At 41.3% G+C, this 8,504-nt stretch overlaps 2 long non-coding RNA genes across 2 annotated transcripts; both read left to right on the top strand.

Moving 5' to 3' along the window:
- The first annotated feature begins 6,002 nt into the window (after window positions 1-6,002).
- LOC133734142 (uncharacterized) lies at window positions 6,003-6,720 on the top strand. The gene is made up of 3 exons (XR_009858105.1): window positions 6,003-6,101; window positions 6,474-6,515; window positions 6,657-6,720. It is a non-coding gene; the product is annotated as an uncharacterized LOC133734142 (long non-coding RNA).
- Window positions 6,721-6,740: 20 nt separating this feature from the next.
- On the top strand, window positions 6,741-8,171 carry LOC133734140 (uncharacterized). Its single transcript, XR_009858104.1, has 4 exons — window positions 6,741-7,346; window positions 7,421-7,535; window positions 7,638-7,747; window positions 8,083-8,171. It is a non-coding gene; the product is annotated as an uncharacterized LOC133734140 (long non-coding RNA).
- Window positions 8,172-8,504: the final 333 nt, after the last annotated feature.

The following is an 8,504-nucleotide window of genomic DNA, read 5'->3' as shown; positions in this document are numbered from 1 at the left end:
GGCATTTATTCATCAACGGAGCGTGGTTCGATATCATCGAACTCAACAAACTCATGCACAACGAAATCATCAATTATGATGGAGTTTCTATCCCACGTCTCATGTACATGCACTAGTGTAATTTTCATAGAGCTATATATTCTCAAGAATAGGTTCTGACGTTGAGGCGTCCCCCAACGATAACCATAATCCGAAGATTCTCATGAGACGGATTTTGAGTCTTGATGGTCGAAGGATTGGAATGTGCCAAAGTATCATTCGAACCCACGGGCCTCCCACGCATCCTAGCTGGGGCCATGGCCTATAACGCTAGAGTGCCACTCTCTTTGGAGTTGGCGACTTGGCGCCATGCCTACCTCCGTGTAGGGTGGCGCTACGTCTTCTCGTAGGGACGTCCATCCTTGCAGGCATGTTTGCAGCATATTTGTGTGATCTCGTCACTTTAACGGGGATCGAGATGAGACATAGTGGGGACATGCCACGACAATTCCTATCGTTCCTGCTGAACATCCGTGTTCTTATCTCCCCCTAACGATGGGAAGACTGTCTCATCAAAGTGACAACCCGCAAATCTAGTGGTAAGGAGATCGCCTTGCAAGGGTATGAAGTGGCGGACGATTGTTTGAGTCTCAAATCCAACGTAGTTGCCCATTCGTCTAGAAAGACCCATCACAGAGCGTTGTGGCGGCACAATTGACACGTAAATGGCACATTCAAATATGCGTAAGTACGATTCTTGTACCCAGTCAGTAGTTGTAACGCAGAGGTAGATTGAGTGGCGGTGGGTCGTAGACGAATTAGCATACCTGCATACGATATTGCATCACCCCAAGCGGATCTAAGGAGGTTGGTGCACATTACCAATATCCTGACGCCCATCGTAGTCGTTTCCGCGAGACCATTTGGGTGTGTACATGGGAATATGATGTCCAACATCAGTCCCAATGCAATAACCATTGAAAGTCTTCGATGTGAACTCTCTAGCATTGTCAAGTCCAATTTGACAGAATAGGATGATCCGGGGAGTGAGCCCATTGTCATGATATGTGCTAGGAGTGTAGCTTAAGCAGCATTACAAGTGGACAATGGCACAACATGTGACCAGCGTGTTTGCGTGTCAACCAACATCATGAAATATTTAAACGTCCGCAAGTTGGTTGAATCAGTCCATAGAATTCCCATGGATTCTATGTTAGAACAGAATGAGTATTTTCATATCATTTGCATAGGACGGTCTCAGTCCTAATTTCCTTAAGAAACAGGCTTTGTAAAATGAGCGAGAGGCCGTAGAAGCAACCAATGAGGAACCAATGAGGATTTTGGTTGGGCATGAGCGTCTGAAACGCTATTGGAAGCAAAGTTGGTGATTGCATCATCACCTGGGGCGTTATCACCATGATGGACGCCATCCATGGCGTCATGGATAGGGACTGTGCCAGCCCTAGGCTGGTGGTGGACAGCGGCGACGCTAGAGGCAGCAACGGCGGTCACACTTAGTTTAGAAATCAATTTTTGATTCATGCTTCGTTGCTGTACATACCACATATATTACATACCGCCAAGCATAATCAACGACCTCATAGGTGGGCCCCACGACATGGCTAGCCCCGCCTATGGCATGCATCCGGTAGGCCGACACCCGAGCTACTTTGTCATGGTGGAGGTCGGCCGGTATCTAGTTGGGAGGCCACCTCCCATGCTCCCCAAGAGGCTTCAAGAGAAGCAATATGTACATTGTATCCCACATCGGAAATATAGAATAGATGGGGACTTCCCTTAGCTATAAAAGGAAGTCCTCCCCTTCTTAGAAGGGATGGATCCATGATCCCCACAATTGTATCACTACAAAGGTCACTTGACATCACTCATAGTAAAATATCTAAGTGGACGTAGCCTTGCCCCAAGTGCAAGGTGAACCACTATACATCCGGTGTCATCTCTCTCTCTCTCCCCCCATCATGCTTCTTAGTTACCGGTTACCGTATTCTTCAGTAGAAACATTGGCGCTAGAAGGAGGGTCCCTATGTTTGGGTAACGAGCCTCCGACCTTGAGCAAGGGTCATGGACGAGAACCACTCATGATCACGCTGCCACACCACCACCCATCAAGGAGTCAAGGTCCAGTTGCATATAGTCCCGTATGTCAACCCACCCCGGAGACACCGACCTCTACTTGGACCCGCTGGGTTTGACTCTTCACCGGTATCACCCATTCATTTCTCGGTGACTACCTCTACTCAATCTGGTTCCCGTACGGTATAATTACTCTGGTCTGCCTCATGCTACCAGCAGCACTTACCGGTACCACTCTATTCTTCCGGGAACTTACCACAACAAGACTAACCGGTACCCACTGGTCGCGTCCGAATTCCACTTGCCATGTCAACCCCCTCAATCCGGGAATCGGTACCGATGAGCTCAGTCCACCACTTCAAGTCCGGCTCCGAGTCAGTGGAGGCTCATTCCGCCCGGTATCCACTAAGCATCCGGCACTCTCTTGGCCTCATGCATCAACCCAAAGCTCCCTGAGCAACGAAGACTCAGTTTCCAAAAAAAAAGAAACCCGACGACCCCGCCCGGTATCCACTAAGCATCCGGCACCCGAATGACTCCGGCACTCTCTTGCCTTCACCGGTACCCCTGCCTTCACCGGTACCTGCTGGCCTCCTTCACCCACTACTCTCCGGGAATCAAGACACGTCCGGGGTTTCAAAAAAAAAAAAAAATTCCGGTACCCGGCCCCAATCCTCATCGGTACCAACTACTTAACCCGGAGATAAGTACCCGCTGGTTTCCTTAACCAACTTCTGTTCTCTTGGGAATCAAAGGCACTCTGGGAACCAAAAAGAAAAAAGAGGTGGAAAAGAGAGAATTTGGTTCGGAGTTTCTTTCTCCTTGGTCTACAAACCTGGCAGTAGCTCCATGTACTACTGGTGGCTCATCCCGGTCGCTGGCAGTCGCTCCGAGTTCACTTTTCATCTCGGCCCCCCCATCGCCTCCCGGCAACATACGGCACTTCGACCAGCAATTCATCTCCCCAGCGGTACTTTGCCTATTACAAACTCAAAAAAAAAAAAAAAAAAAAAAAAAATCTACTCTGGGCACCCGGGAAGGTTTGGACACCCAACCCACCCCGACGATCCACCCTCCCGGCGACTCAACTCCTTGCAGCGACCAGATCTCTGGGACCTCTCCAATACTCCTGGACTCACGACAATGAGCCTTTTGAAGTCGGACCTGCAACGCGGTGCTGCTGCAGAAAAGCTAAGTCCTTATCCTAAATTATACATATATATCTGTATATATCTATGCATTGGAAGTGCGATCTGGCATTCATACATTTCTGATGTCTATGACCCTTTACATATATACATACATGCCTCTGTGGTAGGACAAGACACTCAGCCTTAATTGAATAGCATAATTGGAATATTATCATGCCTATGCTACATACATACACACTTATGTCTATGTCCATGCTGTATCAGAAGTGGGTGATTACCATTTATAACATCTACGCACATGGCTACATATAGAATGTGGGAGCATATATTTTTAAAGCAGAAAGGCATCTATACGTGTTTGCCTCTACCATTTGACCAAGTTCAAAGTATATGACCAGTTCATGCATGACTCTCACCTTGAGGACAAATGTCAAACTTGACTAGCCATGACGCCATTTCATCGGTACCAACTATTATACACGATCCCGTACATATACAATTGCAAAACATATTTGCTTTAGTCATATACGTGGTCTCACCGCACCACACAAACACAACTTCAATTCTATATATTACACCAAGTTCAAACTAGAAGTTATTATTAATTACACCACCATGAAGTTCACCTACGACTACTATTCACTACAAAAAATAATTGCAATGGCCACCCCAGTTAGCGTCGGCGCAAAAATGCCGTAGCTAATGGTCCTAGATTTGCTACGGGAAACAAGGCGTCGCAAAAAAAAAAAAATTTGCGACGGCAAAGGGGAGCCGTAGCATAAAAATTAAAAATTTTGCGACGGCAAAGGAGAGCCGTAGCATGAAAATGCTTAAATGGCAACGGCATTAAAAATGCCATAGCAAAATTTTTCCTAATACATGCTTCGCTGCAATTGCCGTAGCCTTTATTTACAAACTTAACCTAGCTCCAAGGCACCAATAGACGAAAATTAGGCGCGTCTAGATTTTAGTTCCCTGTGAACTAAACACAAACTCCCCTGAGATCTGAAACCTAAACACAAACTCTCTTCTTTTCTTTCTGGCAAGGCGGATTTAGGCCTTTTTTTTTTTTAAGCTCTTTTCTTTTGATCGCAAAACAGATCGATTCATTCGATCCCCAAAACCAGCAAAACAGACCCAAAAGCGACCGCAGCTCTTCGCTCTTCACCATCCCCCAAGCCATCGCAGCTCTTCGCTCGTCGCCCTCCCCCAAGCCACCGCAGAACAGATCGATTCATTCGATCCCCAAAACCAGCAAAACAGACCCAGCCACCGCAGCTCTTCGCTCTTCGTACTCCCCCAAGCCACTGCAGCTCCACCGCAGCTCTTCGGCCTTCGCCTTCCCCCAAGCCACCACAGCTCCACCGCAGGTCTTCGCTCTCCGCCCTCCCCCAAGCCACCGCAGCTCCACCGCGTCTCTGCCTCAGACTCCCTCTGCTCCGTGCCTCTGCCTCGAAACGGTAAGTTCTAATTTCTAAACTTCAACCGCAATGAATCTTCAGTCTGCTAAAATCAATCCCAAAACCATGTCATTGCTTGATACCCTTTGAAACCATGATGATCTTCTGTACAAAGGAAACTAATTTCATTGTAAAGATTCTACCTTTAATTCATTTTCTTACAAATTCCATTCAAATCGACGGAAATTTCGATACGATTGGAAGTTTGAATTTGTATTTCATTATTTTGGTTAATTAGTGGGTAGTTGGGTACTGACTACTGAATCTGCTGATCTATTTTGGATACATGAATTGGTGTTGATTGTTGAAACATTGATTATTGGTGTTGGTGTTGATGTTGATTATTCTTCAGTTCTTCGCATTGTTCTTCTGTTTGAAAAGTAGAATTAACTGTTGATTGTTAATTAATTAATAACTAATTATGCTTTTACTTCTAAGTTTACTGTGAATGTGTGATTGTGTGATTTAGTCTTGATTGAGTGAAATTCCTTCAATTATTCATGTTACTGCATTGAGTGTATTCTGTTAATGAATAATGACTAAATTAACAGGTGCAGCAGAAAGTTGAATTGAATCATTCTTGTTGTTATATGTGTGTGTGTGCTCAATTCTTATATATATGTTTCTTCTTTGAACTAGCTTTCAATCTTCAGACATAATTATACACTCTCTTCCTTGAGAAGAATCAGTGCTGGGGATCAATCCCTGGTGAGACTGATGTTTATCTAGCCAAAATAAATAAATTGAGACCTATGGTGCTTCAGAAATATTAGATATTATTTAGTTGAGTTTGCAGATAGTGAATTGGAGATTAAGGTTTTGAGTTGAGAAAAAGTTCATGGCCGGTTTCTTAGAATGAATTGAGAAGCCTATACCTACTATTCTGCTAAGCTGGTTTCTTTTCAGTTCCCTTGCAGATAGTAGGCAATATGTATGTATGTTTTGTTTATTTTATGTTTCCCCCTGTGATACTTGGTGGTTTTAGTTTTAAGTTGGTCAATTTTAACTTATTATATGTTCAATGGAGCGTCGCAGAAATAATCAAGAGAAGTAGTACATGGTGGAGAGATGGGTTCAGCCTTGGCAACAGAGGGATCAAATGAATATAGTTCAAGGTAAGAAGGCAGTGAGTGATGGAAGTCTTATTCATGCATTTTTCTGCACTGTTATTGTTTTGCAGTATAATTAGAAAATTCACTCTAAGGTAGCGAGTTACTACTTATTAGTTTCTCTTGTAATTTTCAAATGAAACTCGGGTTCACTTTCCCGGGTTTTCTCTTAATAATATATTTTAGGCCCTAGCTAACTTGCTGGAAATATGTACAGGTTCTAAACATTTTTTCTGCTTATAGGAAGAAAGACAAGCTTGGTGAACCAATAGCAGCTCCACGACGGCTTGTTTCTTCTTTGTGGAAAGGTACACAATGAGCCCTATTATGTCTCAATCACCTTATTCAAATTATAGGTCTTCATTGATCATTTTATGAATATTGTTTTTGAGCACAAGGTTCTTAGAATTGCAATTAGTAAATGCATTGTCATTTATGCAACTCATTTGGAGTTCGACTTTAATTTAAATAGAGTAAGGATCTTTGTCATTCAATTTGAGGACAGTTGTAACTTGTATTATTAGTTTCTTATTTCCCCAATTTTCTTGTTTCTTCTCGTGCAACTTGTAAGTTGGGACTTTGGTCCTTGTAGTCTTTTGTTGATGGTTGGTTAGTCCATTTTAGATGTTAATGCTTAATATTAATTAATTTTTTTGTGTTGGCATGTGATTTTGATATAGATCAGCTATTGCTTCCAATGATGAAGTGAAATCATAGGAAAGGTACTTAAGTTCACTATTATTCAATTTTTCTTTTCTTTTCTAGTTCTGTTTGAGAGTGTTTACTTATGCTTGTTTTTCGTTGAGACCTCAATAAAAAGGCTAATAATCGGTTTTGGTTTTTTGGATTGCTTATGGGATCAGCATCTTGAACAGGGAATGGAAGATCCATAGCTTGATAGAAATCTAAAGACACAAAAAGAAGAAGGTAACTTTTGTCTAGTATTCGGTTTTTTGTCATTTATGTAAATTTTGTTTTCAAATGTTGTGACATGTATTGTTTGTTGGTTTTTATCATAGAAATTGCAAAGTATTTGCAGTAAAGGGATGGTTTAGATTGTGGATATAAATGGTTGGAATTGCAGCTTTGTGCATCAAGGTTCGGTTTGACTGCAGCTATTGTGGGTTAATCCTTTATCTGTGTTTGGTACTTTGTGTAGTCAAATTTAAGTTATTTATGTATTTGTTTTAGTTTGGTTTGAAGACGTGTTTGAATCAATTTTCTTTGTAACGTTTTGTGGTGTTGTTTGTTATCTTTTGTTTCATCATTCAAAGAGCGAGTAAGCCTTTCAGAGCTGAAGTTCCTCTTAAAGTATGTGAATGATACTGTAATTTCTGACTGTTGTTAGCATCGGGTTTGTGTTGCTTCTAATAATTGTTGTTTTGTTTATGTTTTCTAGATTCTATGCAAAAAAGTGTTTAATAATATCATAGAGCTCTAGCTTTATTAAATCGTCAGTAAACTTATCTTGCAGGAAAGACAGAGAGTTCAAGGTCTGCATCAAGTTGGCGAACAAACCTGGCCTGTATCAACCAATTTAATTTGTAGACGCCGTATGTACATTTTGGTTCCTTTCAAATAATAACTTATACAAATTGGTTGGTTCTAACTTGATATCCTTTTACAGTTACTGTGTAATTGGTAGGTTGTTCTTAAACCCTGATTTGGTCCCCAAGATGACCTTGGATATGGCTTGGAATACTGGAGAGGCTTTTACCAAAGCCTAAGGCCAACCCAATTTGGTCTGTCCCTAAGTTTTTTCACTTAATTTTTTCCTTCCTTCTCTTTAAACTAGGCCATGTAGTAGGATGTCTCAACTCCAAGTTTAATGTAATTTCTTGCAGATTTCTCAGCAAGGGCTTTTTATGAGCCGATTCTGGTGAGAGAGTTTCTTGAGAAACATTTTGGGTACAGAGATTTGCTCAAGCCTCTGTTGGATCGTGATTGTCTTAAGGTATGTTAATGATTTTTGTTTCCTTCTATTGATTGTCAAGGGCATTACCAATAGATGGTGCTAATGCTAATTGTTGTCCATTCATAAAGTTATGCGATGAACTTTTGACCCACATATGTTAGTTTGTTAATTTTCATTATTAGGAATGAATTATATAATGATGTTGTGAATGCTGTTTAATAATGTTGTGGTCATATCTCTGACCTAGACATTGAGCTTACAGAAAGACTTCTCTGTAACAGTAAAGCAACTGTTTTCCACTTGATGGTCCTTTAGTTAGTTATCTTCTATAGCTTATTTTCAGTTTTTGATTAAATTGAAATGTTGCATTGCAGGGAAAGCCATGGCCTTTTGCTGAGTGGAAGTTTTGTAGCATTTTCTTTATTTTGTGGCACATCAATTTATGCAGAACTGGCTAGGCCAAAAAATTTCAGGTATCTTGCAATACAGTAAAGCCATAAGTTGATTAAGTTCTTATAGAATTATTTGTTATCTTTTCTTTGCTCTGCACAACACATACAAAATTATTCTCTTTGCTAATTTGAAAGGCGATAGAAAAGATTAAATGCTTACATGAACATCTTTTATATGTATGTAGTATGTTCATTAATAAGAAAACTGTTTTACACTTTAGAGCACTAATCTCAATCAATCTTATTCAAGAAGGCATTACAAATTGGGTATTAAACCTGGTGAAAAAACTATTCCCTCTTCATTTTTTAATTGAAAGTCTATTTATGTTTGACAAAGCCAAATT

Source organism: Rosa rugosa, chromosome 2 (genome assembly GCF_958449725.1).
Source record: "Rosa rugosa chromosome 2, drRosRugo1.1, whole genome shotgun sequence".
Lineage (NCBI taxonomy): Eukaryota > Viridiplantae > Streptophyta > Magnoliopsida > Rosales > Rosaceae > Rosa > Rosa rugosa.
Note: the sequence above shows the minus strand (reverse complement) of the source record. Positions and strands in the feature narration are given on the sequence as shown.